This window comes from Salvia splendens, chromosome 2, assembly GCF_004379255.2.
Source record: "Salvia splendens isolate huo1 chromosome 2, SspV2, whole genome shotgun sequence".
In the NCBI taxonomy this organism is placed as follows: Eukaryota; Viridiplantae; Streptophyta; class Magnoliopsida; order Lamiales; family Lamiaceae; genus Salvia; species Salvia splendens.
Genome location: NC_056033.1, coordinates 32,481,226 through 32,497,141, shown reverse-complemented (window position 1 = coordinate 32,497,141; position 15,916 = coordinate 32,481,226). Strand labels below are relative to the sequence as shown.

Below are 15,916 nucleotides of genomic sequence, written 5' to 3'. Positions count from 1 at the left end.
AGTGGATTAATATTATTGATTTTTAATATTTTCACATCACACAAACAATTTCATAAAATTGAGGATTGTGTTCTGTTTTTCTTTTAGTTTCCCTCCTGTATATGAAACAATTATTGTTACTATTACTTATTATTACCAATCTTAAATGTCTCTTTCTACTTTACATGTTTTCAATGACCTCGACTTGTGTTACAACTGGAAGGTAATGAATTCTTTAAAATATTTCTTCAAATTTATGCACCAAATAATGAAGTGTTTGCTAAAAATATGATTCCCACGCATCATATATGTGTGGAAATTTATTTTTTAGAATTAATAACTAGTTGTTTCAACTTTCAAATAAATGTAGTTTTTTTTCCCTTTTTTTCATCTCGAATGTTTGTTTTGACAGTCCAATTTAATTTTCTATGTCTATTCGATGTAGGGCTGACAATTTTCGACACGACACGATAATCTGACACGAATCCACACGAAATTATTGGGTCGGGGTCAAGTCTTATTGGATCCGTGTCCTTATCGGGTTGACCCATTAAGAACCCGATAATTTCGGGTTGGGTTCGGGTCGGATGCGGGTCGGATACAGGTAACCCATAAAGAAATAATATTTTTATTTTTATTATTATTTAAAATATATATATTACTTTAATTTTTAAATTTCTTATAAATTAGGTTTAAATAGAATAAAACGAATTTTAATTGTATAAATTAGGTTAAAAATTAATGTTTAATCGTGTAATATTAGGTTTTAATCGTGTAATATCAAGTTCGGGTTGTTGTCGTGTCGTGTCAACCCATATTATATCGTGTCGATAATGGGTTCGTGTAGGGTGCGGGTCGTGTTCGGATTTGAAGGTAGCAGGTCGGGTTTGTGTTCGGATTTATAGTTTCCTTAACAGGTCGGGTTCAGGTTAGGCCTTATTGGGTTGGGTCATTATCAGGTTGACCCGATAACGACCCAATCCGCACGATTTGCCAGCCCTAATTCGATGTCCTACTAGGGGATATTTTAGGAATTAAATTACACATATAAAATGCTAGGAATATCCGTTGTTGGCATTTACCGATTTTACTAACATATCAAACTGATTCATACAAACCAAAAATTTACAGTACTTTATTTAATACTATTATGACTAATTTATAGCACTATAGGAAATCGCATATCATAATATATAAAATTAACGTAAACACTCTAGCTTTATAAAAAATTATATACTTCATATATGTATATAGAGTCGTGATCATATGATAACCCTCAAATCACGTAATAACTCTATAACCAAATCTGAACCACATATATTTTCTAATCTTGTGGCTGAGATTCAAACTTAAATTTACTTCACAAAAAAGGCGCAGAAGGTAAATATGTCATTTCCCTCATTTAATTTCTGAATTTCGCTCCATTCTTTCACTCTCTCTCAGTTCGATTCTCTCTTCTCAGCGATTTTGTTTCCATATTTCTCGCATATTTTATTTACATAGGCTCTAGATTTTCTTCCGATTTGGTTCATTATTCCATAATCTCCAGATTTTGTTTCCATATTTCTCGCATAATTGTGACCGGGAAGATGTTTTCAATTTTGCATATAAGTTGATAAAATGATACTTTAACATGACAAAATGACATATTATGCATTGCCGATTAGGTGTTAACATGATACTTTTGGCTTATAAATGTTAGGTTTACTGCATAGAATGATAGTTTTGCCGAATAAAATGATACTCTGAGTTGATAAAATGATAGTTTTATTGATTTGTAGGTATGTACATTCCTGCATACAATGATAGTTTTTTCGGATAGAATGATACTCTGAGTTGATAAAATGATAGTTTTGCAGGATAGAATGATACTTTGAGTTGATAAAATGATAGTTTTATTGATTTGTAGGTATGTACATTCATGTTTGTGATGATGCTTTGAAGCCAATGTGTCACGACCGCATTTTCTAAGGATAGAAAACACGGTTGATCGCGACTAGGGGGGGATTAAAGAAGCGGGGAAGAAAGGGGAAAACACAATTCGACCATAGCTCGAAACAAATGGGAATAACTCGAAATAAAATCAGAGTTTTGAACAAAATAGACTTGAGTCTTTTAAGATGCACAACGGAAGCAAATGAACGCGGTTCCATGTGTGAAGACATGAACCTCCGAGAGTCAAAATCTGACTGAATTATCTTAATAGCACTTCCTCCACCACTTCGCTGCTCAACCTGCACATTTAGAAATATATGCAGGGCTGAGTACAAAAAGTACTCAGTGAACACATTGCCGAAAATTACACATATACAATTGAAAATATTGTCAAGCCATCATCACAGTAACACTCGGGGGTGTTATTCAAAAGGCCCGAGCTTACTAAAATATCACATTGGGTTGCAACCCCTTTTCCTGTACTTTAGCCATATCTGATCACATTGTGCAGCTGAGATGGTGTTCTCATACGGTCACCTTCCCTGCCCAACACGTCAGAGGTATCCTTGTGCCTGGAAGGTGGCCACCTTCCACGGTCACCTTCTCTGCCGTTCACGGCCAGAGGTTCCAAGTAGGGACACCACCCTACCCGGACTAAAAATCGAATCGATTCACATATTTCATCATTCATAATTCACTTGGCCGTAGCCAACAGATAGGCATCATAACAAAACATTTGTGGAAAGACAACATCATTAAAATCACGAACATGTGTTCGTGTTTTCATAAAATACGATTTGTATTTTAGTATAAGAAAGCTCACCTTGATCGTTTAGTTCCTTTAACTTGAATTTCTTACTCCGACCTTACTTGCGGAGATAACCTTTTGAAACAACACAACGTACTATTAAGACTCAAGAAATTCACATACTTATAGGAATGCATGCCCCTACTTTATTTCTTTTATCATTTGTTCAACGTTAGAAAATTTTAGAAACTTGCATATTAATTAAATTAGGAAATTTAATTAATAGCACTTCTTTATTAAACTTAATTATTTCTGTGACTTGAGAACGTCGTCTCCCTCTTTCTTTCCATTTCCTAAGCGGCTGCCCGAGGCGTCGCGGGGCGATGCCGGTCGGCCGCTTACGCCCATAATTTCTCCGTTAGCTCCTCGTATTTTTCCATCATAATATCGAACAAAAATCCCAAAATTTATTTCAGCGCATAATTGAATTATCGTAAGTATTTCCCCTTGCAATTACATTTATTTCGAAACTTGGGGTAAATTATTTGTAAATCGAATTATTCCGATAATTAATTAAATAACTCCTAAAAATTTATTCAATCCCATGATTAACTTATCGTAATAATTTCCCACCGAGAATTTATATTTATTTCGGCCTTGGAAATATTCTAAAATTAATTAAACAAGTCCCCACAATTAATTCAATTATCAACCCAATGATTTATTTACAAAACCCAAATTCTCCACCTTATCTCTCAAATTAATATTCTAAAGCCCCAAAACAATTTAAGTGGAGCCCAACTTAAATAGATCATCCAATTAATTTATTAAGCCCAGAAATTAATTAAATCCGAAAATGGGCCTCACACTCACTATGTATTGCAGCCCCAAATTAATTTGAGGGGGATTGGGCTCGGATTTATTTTGCATAGCTTATTCTAATTATATTCATGGCCCAAAACCATTTAATTCATCAGCCCAAGTAAAAAAAGAGACTAGCCCAAAACTTAAGCCCAAATCAACTAAAACCTACATACTACTAAGTCACCATCTTCCTCCCTCATTTCACAAATCAAAGAGCAACAGCAGCATCCCTTCTCCAGCCTCACCGCCGCCTCCCGCCGTCGCCATCCTCAGCACCACCGTCCGCCGACGTCTCCTCCCTCTTCTCTCTCTCTCCTCTCTTCTCCCCCCTCTCTGACTCACGGCTTTGCTCACGCCGCCGCCGGTTCGTCGTCATCGTCCAGCCACTGCAGCCGCTGCTCCGTCGCCGCCGGAAGACGCTGCTGTCGCCACCGGAAGCCGCGACGCCGCTGCTGTCGCCACAGGAAGCCGCGACGCCGCTGCTGTCGCCGTCCGTCGTTGCCGCGCAGTCACCTTGCCAGGAAGACGCTGCTCGCCGGTGGTCGTGCAGCCCCGAATATCACCGCAACTAACCGAACAGCCCCGCACCACCCTGAAATTCTCGATTTCTGACTTGCCGATAAGTTCTTACTTGTTTTGGTGAAGTTAAAGTTCGTTTCTTTTAATTGAGTTGCCCGAGTTACTAGTTTGATTTAGTTAACGTTGTCGTATGTTGCGTTGGTTACATGATATGCAAAGAATGTGACTGAAATTGAGGAAACAAGGGATCATATACCTTGAACGGATTTTGAGCAAATTCTTAGCGAATGAACGGTAGTTTCCCCCCGTCGGGTTGGGTTCTCGGTCTCTTGAATTAAGGTTGAGAGGAAAAGCCTTCTCTTCTTGAATCTTGATTGCAGAGATAGAGAGAAAGATTATTTATTTTTATTTTTTTTTTTTAAAATATTGAGGGAAGGGTGGGAGATATTTAGGGAGTGGGAGAGAGATTCATGGGAGAGAGGGAAGGATGTGGAAAATATCAAAGAATCATTAAATACTTGATTTACAAACTTGGTGACCAAGTTTGATTAAATTATTATTATTATTATTATTATTATTATTATTATTATTATTTTATTAATTATTTGAGTATTTGCTTACTTAATCATTTAATTTGATGTAGGTATAATCGGTTCAAGTTTGTGGCCGTCCATGTTGAAGTACCCGCTTCCATACGATGTATAAATTAAATTTTGTTGGACTTTTGTTGGATGTATCGGACATTAAAATTTTTATTTGGTGTTATTAGGGTTTTTTTTTTACTTGAAATATTCGTTCGAGAACGAAGCGACGATTATTTATAATTCCAAGATAAATTATCATACATGAAAATGACAGATTTCGAATACTACAACGATCACTTATTATTTATCTTTAGGCTAATAATAAAAATAAGGTACGAAAGTTCGGGTTGTTACATTCTACCCCCCTTAAAGAAATTTCGTCCCGAAATTTAGGAAGTACTTAGACAAAAGGCTCGGGATATTTCTCCTCTAGCTCCCATGTTACCTCTTCTTGTCCGTGGTTTTTCCACAAAACCTTCAGTGTAGTAATCGACTTGTTCCGAAGTGCTGCACCTTTCGGTCTAGTATTTCTACCGGCTTTTCTTCGTAACTCAGGTTAGGCTCTAGGGCGATTTCCTCGTGGCGAATCACATATTTTGGGTCGAACACATACCTTCAAAGTTGGGAGACGTGGGTTACGTTGTGTACATTTCCAAAGTTGGGTGGTAATGGCAAGCGATATGCTACTGGGCTCATTTCCTCCAGAATTTTCATAAGATCCAATTAATCGTGGTTTTAGCTTACCCTTGAGTCTGAATCTGGTTATTCCTTTGGAAGAGGTTACTTTCAAAAAGACCTTCTCTCCGATGTTAAATTTTAATTCGATTCGACATTCGCCGGCGTAGGATATTTATTTATTTATTTATTTTTTTTTTTTTTTTGCAGGGGTCAGTGTCTTGCCTCCCATGAGGGTCTCACGCGAGGAAATATAGAGTTGATCTAACCGTTTTAACTTTGATTGGGACTGAATTTGGGATCCCAAGAGAATTATTCAAATCGTTCTTGCTTTGTATAGGCTCCAAGGTAACCATGAAAACAAAACAATTTTAATTATTTCAATTACGTGAGTGTTTGGTTCACCACAAACTCTCACCAATAGCTTGCAACAAAGGTTTTCATGAAGTGCAAAGACTAGGCTCAATTGGGCTCGTTATGCTTACTCACATAAAAGAAAAGATACAACTTCAAAGGGCTTGAGCCATACCCATAGAGCTTGGAAATTTTATTGTGGGAAGAGTTTGCCAGATGGAATAAATTGCAAAAGTGAGGGTATGATGAAGAGAATGTAGATGTCAACAATAGGTTGCCAATAATATAATCAAAATGAACAGTCAAATAAAAAGGTTTCGAGTATCCCAGATGCTAACAGGAAGACCTGAGATGGTTGGTTATAAATGGATTTGAAAATAATATGAAAAACAAACAATTGCAATTTGCTCAACAACACTGTGATAGAAGATCATATCAATGAAATTTTTAGAGTTTATAAGCAGTTCAAGGAAACTAACTAATAAAGAGGGCAACAAGAGGAAACTAGCCAAGGGAGAAGCAATGTGCCAGCTTTAACATGGAGCTTGCAGAAAAGCTTAAATCAAGAGACAACAGTCATATTTGAATTCAGAAGATGAGAGTACTCATGTAAAACAAAGAGCTTGTCAATATGTTTGAAAACACAAAGGGTCAAATTAAATGGTTTGAGGTCTCACCAAATGGCTGCCCCAATATAGTAAGACGGAAAATGATTGGGCTCAAGTGGATTTGAGAGAAAGAAGAATAACAAGGAACTACCCTTTTGGGTCAACAACATCGTGATACTATATCACGTTAATGAATTCAGAAAGTTTATAACCAAATCACGAAAATTAACTAGTAAAGAAGACAACCAGAGCAAACTGGTTCGGGAAGAGAGCAAATTACTTTAGAATTGGAGTTGCTAAAGAGCTCAAAGCATGATGGAATAATTATAGTGGAATTAAAAAGAGGAGACGGTTCTTTATAAATTAAAGAGCTTGTCAACAAGCACATTTGAAAACACTAAATGTCTACTAATGATCTTTGAAGAATATATCATCATTGGAGAGACAATAGTTTAGGGAAACATGTTCATTTTAAAGGCTATAAATAAAGCAGCTCCTAGTATAGGAGTTTGGTGGCAAGAATTCAGAGAGTCAAAGTATTGCTTTTATACGAAACGAGTAAAGAAGGACCGTAGTCACTGGAGGTTATCAGAAAACATGAGGGAGTAAGCTCAAAACTGAAAGTGATTCACAACCTTGACATAGAAGAGAGAAAATAATGACACATTACCTTGCAAAGGAAGTCATTTAAGATCTTAATTCAACAAAAGTATTTTGATCAGGGGGATTCGAGAAAATGAAATTCATGGAAATCCAAGTGAGCGTTGCTGATAAATCTTCTTGGTTAACTACAATGGTGATACTCCCTTGTTTAATTTTTCATAGAGAATGGTAACTGAGTTATGAGAAACTTTGGTCACAAGCTATTTTCACTTTACAATCACGTCAGATGACCATATGTGGGGATTATGACTCTTTGGTACTCCTGGTTCGTCATAACGCTCATCCTCGTAACACGTCGTTTCTGTTTACTTATATTGTAGAGCTAGGTTCTTTGTTTACATTGTAATCATATTCTCTTGCTCTGTATTTGTACATCGCTTAGTTGGATCAAATGTATGATCCTTTGGAGTGATTGGATTGTCCAGAAAGATAATGGCTGGCCCAGATTATTCGTGTCATTGGAACGTAGAAAATGGCATCCAACCTCTATCATCTTTCTACAAACATCGTTTTGTTCTATGTTGGATTGCTTTTCTCGAAGTTTCTTTCTTATCGCGCCCTTTTCCTTTCGTCGCTCGGGAAAACGAGAAATGTTCATACTGTACTTCTAAGTTTGAGTTCATATTGTGTTCTAAAAGGAACGCATAACTAAGTATTCTAAGTTCTTGGAACTTTCGATTTCCTCATACTAGCAACATGATTCGATGCCTAACTCAAAAAGAGTTATCATTTCACAAACTCAAAAAGAGACATCCTTTCAACAATTGGTACCAGACTCATATACTTTATACTTTCATATTTTAATACCTTTTTCCATTAAGGAAGGTTACTTCTTTTATTCATACATTCACAGTCTTTAGCCAAGAAAAGACATACTAACTCTTTCTTTAAGCACGCTACCAAATCAAGAAACATCAACTCTTTCTTTAAACTCGTATTTTCATCTTTTCACTCAAATTAACTGCATGAGTTAGTTCTCCATTTCAAACTTTCAAACATCTTGACTTTCTTTTAACAAAGAACAAGTTACCTTTTTCATCATTGAGCGCGATTGGTGGGAGTGCTAAGAGCATTTTCATCGATTAGACAGTCTAGTGGAACAAGGCTAGACCAAAGATTTTCAAAAAAGACTCTCGGTTCAGAGCGAGAAAGAATGCTCTGATACCACTCTGTCACGACCGCATTTTCTAAGGATAGAAAACACGGTTGATCGCGACTAGGGGGGATTAAAGAAGCGGGGAAGAAATGGGAAAACACAATTCGACCATAGCTCGAAACAAACGGGAATAACTCGAAATAAAATCAGAGTTTTGAACAAAATAGACTTGAGTCTTTTAAGATGCACAACGGAAGCAAATGAACGCGGTTCCATGTGTGAAGACATGAACCTCCGAGAGTCAAAATCTGACTGAATTATCTTAATAGCACTTCCTCCACCACTTCGCTGCTCAACCTGCACATTTAGAAATATATGCAGGGCTGAGTACAAAAAGTACTCAGTGAACACATTGCCGAAAATTACACATATACAATTGAAAATATTGTCAAGCCATCATCACAGTAACACTCGGGGGTGTTATTGAAAAGGCCCGAGCTTACTAAAATATCACATTGGGTTGCAACCCCTTTTCCTGTACTTTAGCCATATCTGATCACATTGTGCCGCTGAGATGGTGTTCTCATACGGTCACCTTCCCTGCCCAACACGTCAGAGGTATCCTTGTGCCTGGAAGGTGGCCACCTTCCACGGTCACCTTCTCTGCCGTTCACGGCCAGAGGTTCCAAGTAGGGACACCACCCTACCCGGACTAAAAATCGAATCGATTCACATATTTCATCATTCATAATTCACTTGGCCGTAGCCAACAGATAGGCATCATAACAAAACATTTGTGGAAAGACAACATCATTAAAATCACGAACATGTGTTCGTGTTTTCATAAAATACGATTTGTATTTTAGTATAAGAAAGCTCACCTTGATCGTTTAGTTCCTTTAACTTGAATTTCTTACTCCGACCTTACTTGCGGAGATAACCTTTTGAAACAACACAACGTACTATTAAGACTCAAGAAATTCACATACTTATAGGAATGCATGCCCCTACTTTATTTCTTTTATCATTTGTTCAACGTTAGAAAATTTTAGAAACTTGCATATTAATTAAATTAGGAAATTTAATTAATAGCACTTCTTTATTAAACTTAATTATTTCTGTGACTTGAGAACGTCGTCTCCCTCTTTCTTTCCATTTCCTAAGCGGCTGCCCGAGGCGTCGCGGGGCGATGCCGGTCGGCCGCTTACGCCCATAATTTCTCCGTTAGCTCCTCGTATTTTTCCATCATAATATCGAACAAAAATCCCAAAATTTATTTCAGCGCATAATTGAATTATCGTAAGTATTTCCCCTTGCAATTACATTTATTTCGAAACTTGGGGTAAATTATTTGTAAATCGAATTATTCCGATAATTAATTAAATAACTCCTAAAAATTTATTCAATCCCATGATTAACTTATCGTAATAATTTCCCACCGAGAATTTATATTTATTTCGGCCTTGGAAATATTCTAAAATTAATTAAACAAGTCCCCACAATTAATTCAATTATCAACCCAATGATTTATTTACAAAACCCAAATTCTCCACCTTATCTCTCAAATTAATATTCTAAAGCCCCAAAACAATTTAAGTGGAGCCCAACTTAAATAGATCATCCAATTAATTTATTAAGCCCAGAAATTAATTAAATCCGAAAATGGGCCTCACACTCACTATGTATTGCAGCCCCAAATTAATTTGAGGGGGATTGGGCTCGGATTTATTTTGCATAGCTTATTCTAATTATATTCATGGCCCAAAACCATTTAATTCATCAGCCCAAGTAAAAAAAAGAGACTAGCCCAAAACTTAAGCCCAAATCAACTAAAACCTACATACTACTAAGTCACCATCTTCCTCCCTCATTTCACAAATCAAAGAGCAACAGCAGCATCCCTTCTCCAGCCTCACCGCCGCCTCCCGCCGTCGCCATCCTCAGCACCACCGTCCGCCGACGTCTCCTCCCTCTTCTCTCTCTCTCCTCTCTTCTCCCCCCTCTCTGACTCACGGCTTTGCTCACGCCGCCGCCGGTTCGTCGTCATCGTCCAGCCACTGCAGCCGCTGCTCCGTCGCCGCCGGAAGACGCTGCTGTCGCCACCGGAAGCCGCGACGCCGCTGCTGTCGCCACAGGAAGCCTCGACGCCGCTGCTGTCGCCGTCCGTCGTTGCCGCGCAGTCACCTCGCCAGGAAGACGCTGCTCGCCGGTGGTCGTGCAGCCTCGAATATCACCGCAACTAACCGAACAGCCCGCACCACCCCGAAATTCTCGATTTCTGACTTGCCGATAAGTTCTTACTTGTTTTGGTGAAGTTAAAGTTCGTTTCTTTTAATTGAGTTGCCCGAGTTACTAGTTTGATTTAGTTAACGTTGTCGTATGTTGCGTTGGTTACATGATATGCAAAGAATGTGACTGAAATTGAGGAAACAAGGGATCATATACCTTGAATGGATTTTGAGCAAATTCTTAGCGAATGAACGGTAGTTTCCCCCCGTCGGGTTGGGTTCTCGGTCTCTTGAATTAAGGTTGAGAGGAAAAGCCTTCTCTTCTTGAATCTTGATTGCAGAGATAGAGAGAAAGATTATTTATTTTTATTTTTTTTAAAAAAAATATTGAGGGAAGGGTGGGAGATATTTAGGGAGTGGGAGAGAGATTCATGGGAGAGAGGGAAGGATGTGGAAAATATCAAAGAATCATTAAATACTTGATTTACAAACTTGGTGACCAAGTTTGATTAAATTATTATTATTATTATTATTATTATTATTATTATTATTATTATTATTATTATTATTATTATTATTATTTTATTAATTATTTGAGTATTTGCTTACTTAATCATTTAATTTGATGTAGGTATAATCGGTTCAAGTTTGTGGCCGTCCATGTTGAAGTACCCGCTTCCATACGATGTATAAATTAAATTTTGTTGGACTTTTGTTGGATGTATCGGACATTAAAATTTTTATTTGGTGTTATTAGGGTTTTTTTTTTACTTGAAATATTCGTTCGAGAACGAAGCGACGATTATTTATAATTCCAAGATAAATTATCATACATGAAAATGGCAGATTTCGAATACTACAACGATCACTTATTATTTATCTTTAGGCTAATAATAAAAATAAGGTACGAAAGTTCGGGTTGTTACACAATGATTGGTATGAAATTCAATACATTAGTAGAAGCAGCTGATTTCTATAAACATTATGCTCGTTCAGTTGGTTTTGACTTTCGTAAACAGGGAAACAAATCAGTTCATGATATTATGTAATTATATTATGCATTGCCGATTATGTGTTAACATGATACTTTTGGCTTATATATGTTAGGTTTACTGCATACAATGATAGTTTTGCTGGATAAAATGATACTCTGAGTTGATAAAATGATAGTTTTGCCGGATAGAATGATACTCCGAGTTGATAAAATGATAGTTTTGCCGGATAGAATGATACTCTGAGTTGATAAAATGATAGTTTTACTGATTTGTACGTATGTACATTCCTGTTTGTGATGATGCTTTGAAGCCAATGATTGGTATGGAATTCAATACATTAGTAGAAGCAACTGATTTCTATCCCTGGTATCATTTTATCATTTGAAACTATCATTTTATCCACTGAAACTATCATTTTATAATTTAAAACAATAATTCATCATGGAATAAGGTATGAATTGATGATACAAAACCAAATATGAAGTAAATTCAAAGTAAATTCATCATGCTGTCATATGTAGCTCTAAATCTACACTAAAAAACTATAGAATCTAAAAAAAATGAGAATCTCTGGCAAAATGATAAAATCGAGCAAAAATAAAAGTGAAATAAGTAATAAACTTCATCCAGCCTTCCTTAGATGATGCTTGAGCGTTTTCCTTCGACATATTCCAGAATTTGGATGATTTTTCCTTCGAAACTGAAGAAGCAAGGGTTTGAAATGCGATTCGGAGGGTTTGAGTGTGGGAGAAATTGAATGCAGTGTTTAATTCACGTTTTCTTCTTACCCGCCCAATAACGAAATGACAATTTTGCTCTTAATATATCCGAAATATGATAGTTTTATTTGATAAAATGATAGTTTTGTTAGATTAAATCCAGACCACATATTTTTAAATGTGTGGTGGAGATTTAGTTATAGGGTCATCACACAAATTGGAGTTATCATTATAATGCACCCCTATGTATATATGTATATATACGGTAATTGATTGATATTCCTTTTTTTATTGTTCCAATATAAGTGATCAATTTTTTTTAGCTAAAAGAAAACATATTTGCTTTTTTCTATTTTATTTTTTCTTTATTTCTCTTACTTATTTTAGCTTCTGGTGGAGGATGTTTTTTTCCTCACTTAACTTAATAGTATTATTTTCTTAAATTTTGTACTTACAATAAATCAATCACAATGAGACATGGATGAAACATGGAGTAACAAATAATTAACCAAGATATAGAGTATGTGCACTATTTAATATTGTTATTTCCTAAGGTATTCTTCGATTTTAACATAAATTCCACCTAACCGTTTTAGAGCATCCACAATAGTGGACGAGCCGGCGGACGAGCGACCAACGAGTCGCTCGTCCGTCGCGCTCATCCACTATTGCGACTAGCGTCCCGCTCACGGAGGAGCCAGACGGACGAGCGGTCGTCCGTCGTATAATGCGCTCGTCCGTCGCGGTGTCCGTCGGCTCGTCTGCTATTGTGGGCTCCCGACGGACGAGAGGTTTTTTTTATTTAAAAAAAACTATATATACGGCTCATTTCGGTTCATTTTCATTTGCACCACTTGTATTTAACCAATTTCTCTCTCTACTGTCATTTCTATTCAAGATAAATGGAGCACCACGACAGCGACTCCCCAGTCACTAGTGAAACGCAAACTACCACGTTCCCAGTTGGAAGTGGAACGGGCGTGATGTCCCACATGCTGGGGATGATGCCCCAGATGATGCGACAGTGCTACAACATGTAATCTTAGCCCCACATGGTAGGGATGATGCCCCAAATGGCGAGCATGAGTGTCGACACGACCCAGATGAGTGGGATGATGCCCCAGATGATGCCGGGGATGATGCCCCAAATGATAACCTAGATGAGCGGGATGATGCAGCAGGGGTCGCCCGGGGACAATGTTTATCGCCCTACTATTGATTTTTTGATGGGGGCTTCCTAGACCTGTACTCCACTGGAGTCTCAGTACACTGCTGCTGAGACTTTCTCACTAGAGGAGTTGGGTCTATCTCCGGCTAGGGTGCCTCTCACTCAGAGTTCACTTGCTGCAGGACGTTTGGGTGGTTCGAAGAAGAAGGACAGGGGCAGGGGTCGCGGCAAGGGAAAGGGGGTGGCGGGTGAGTCCTCGCAGGCGAGGGCTGGGGCGGAGGAGGCGGGTGACGATGAGGAGGAGAGACGGCGGACCGTCTACAGTGAGGAGGAGTGTGTGGCTTTATCAAAAGCTTGGATTAATGTCAGCGATGATCCCATTCGCACGAGCAACCAGAGAATCGACAACATGTGGAACCACATCTCTCAAGCCTACTGCGCGTTTAAACCGGCGGGTGCAAGGTTTCACACGGCTGAAGAGTGCCGGAGGACATGGGACCGACTGAAGACAACGTCTCCCGATTTGCTGGCCTATACGAGAACAACGGTCGCATGTTTACGGCCAGACCATGGAGGATGTGAAGAGGATGGCGATGCAAGAGTTCCCCGAGTGTGGCAAACACGACACGTTTAACCACTGGGACTCCTATGTGGTGCTGATAAAGTCGGCAAAGTTTCGGGCGGGTGTTGTTGCTAGCTGGCCGAAGCGGTAGAATATCAACATCAGTGGAGACTACAGCAGCAATGCCGGTTCCACCGACCTCCCCGACGATGCCGATGATATCCTGACCCTCCCTCATTTAACCGCCGCCGTCGCACAATTGGGCAAAAGACTGCAATGCCAATGTCTAGGGGAGGCACCAGCAGCGGGTCGGAGGAGGTCCAATCGGCAGCCCCTACAGCAGTCCAGCTGACCCCCGAGTTCTCCCGTATAGCGAATATCCAACATCATACAAACATGATAGAAACCATAAAGGAGGGGAGAGCGACCGATGACCCCATACATAAGGAGATGTTGCAGGGGGTCATCGACTTGATGAGGCGTGATATGGGGCTCCCACCCATCGGCGGTGGGGGAGCATTTGGGGACTCCGATGCCGCCGTGACTTGCCTAGGGGACGTCGAGAAGGGAGAGGGGTGGGGGGCGTGTGTCGAAGCTTTGGGATGTTTTTTTTTCCTCTTTGAACTATGTATTTTTTTTATTTCACTATGTAATTTTTTTAATTATGTATTTTTTTATTTATAAAATGTTCGCATTTTCTCCGTATTCGTGTCGAAATTTTAATTCCGTATATAAAATGTGAATTTGTTTGTTGGGAAGTCCTAGTGCTTGTCCTAGCTAGTCCACTATTGTGTAGTGGGAAGTCCTAGTGATGTGGCAGTGGGATGTGAAGTCCTAGTGACGTGGCAAAAAGTATTTTTGAGAAGTCCTAGTGCTAGTCTGTGGGAAAGTCCTTCCTATTGTGGATGCTCTCAGAATCTGAAGTTCTCTTAAGAATTCATCTTCTCTTAAGTCAAATAGAGCATTGCTAAAAAACCCACTGCATATATAAACGAAAAAATACATAAATTATTTATACATCTAAGAGTGTCCACTATAAGGCGGATAACTCCAATAGCCCCGCCCCCTTTTTTTCCACAGCCTCAGTTTTTTTGTCCGCGCCCAAAAAAATGTTTCCGCCACTATAGGCGGACACTTCCAATAGCCCCAATTTTTTTTGTTTATTTTAATTCAATTATAATTAAAATTATCAGACTATACGTAATTAGGAAAAAACGGTTATAAATGAAGAAATTAAAATTAAACACTACATTTTCGTCGTATTAAAGTACTGTAAAAATTATACAACGAAATATTAATCTATAGAACATCACGATGGTGTTCACACTGCGCCGCCACCTCCCCTACGTGCCTTAACTTCTTCAATCAAATCGGCATAAAACTTCTTGAATCAGAGAATTCCACGCCTCGTTTCACAAATCGTCCATTTTAAATATCAATGGAATCCACAAGTTTTAGTGAGAGAAAGTATGAGTGAAGAATTGGAATGGTGTAAAAATAATGAGTGAAATGGAGTGTATTTATAGGTAAATTAAATTGAATTTAAAAAAAAATAAAAAATAAAAAATCGTCCGCCCCGCCCCGCCGCAAACCGCCCCCACTATAGGCCGGCGCGTCCTCGCACATTTCTCGGAGGAAAGCCTTCCGCCCCCTTTTTTTTGTCCGCTTCGGGGCGGACGTCCCGCCCACTATAGACCACTCCACTTTCGCCTTTGTTGGGGCGGCCGGCGCATATACTATAGTGGACACTCTAAGAGCCATGTCAAACTTGGAAGTTCAACATATAATTTTTCAGATAGAACTTGCAAGAAAAAGCAAGTATATAAGCAATATAACAAGCTCTAATACTAATAACAATAAGATAGAAATTGAACTTGAAAGATACATTTACAAACTGCTTCACTTTGTTTAAGGCTCAATACTTGAAACTTTTTTTATCTTCAATACTTAACAAAACATTCCTTGTTTCACAGGTTCACCCTATCATGTAAAACATCATATTGCTTAATTTTAACATATGTATATATGTCGTTTAGATCCCTCGCAGAGGCTCTTAGAGCATAAATAACGCGGCTGGCCGGGCCGCAATTCGCGAGTCCTGGCCTGTCCCGCGCGTTAGACGGAGGCAAGCCGCGGCTCAAGCCGGTCCCGGGGCCGCATTCCCGGCCTAGAGCCCGTCCCGCGGCCCGGCCTGGGACGGCGTTAATCGCGCGCCGTGC

The 15,916-nt window shown here is 38.8% G+C and overlaps 2 long non-coding RNA genes across 2 annotated transcripts; both read left to right on the top strand.

The window, feature by feature from the left end:
- The first annotated feature begins 4,123 nt into the window (after nt 1–4,123).
- LOC121792261 lies at nt 4,124–4,810 on the top strand. Its single transcript, XR_006048859.1, has 2 exons — nt 4,124–4,176; nt 4,689–4,810. It is a non-coding gene; the product is annotated as an uncharacterized LOC121792261 (long non-coding RNA).
- Nucleotides 4,811–10,276: 5,466 nt separating this feature from the next.
- LOC121792259 lies at nt 10,277–11,006 on the top strand. The gene is made up of 2 exons (XR_006048857.1): nt 10,277–10,339; nt 10,885–11,006. It is a non-coding gene; the product is annotated as an uncharacterized LOC121792259 (long non-coding RNA).
- The last annotated feature ends 4,910 nt before the right edge of the window (nt 11,007–15,916 follow it).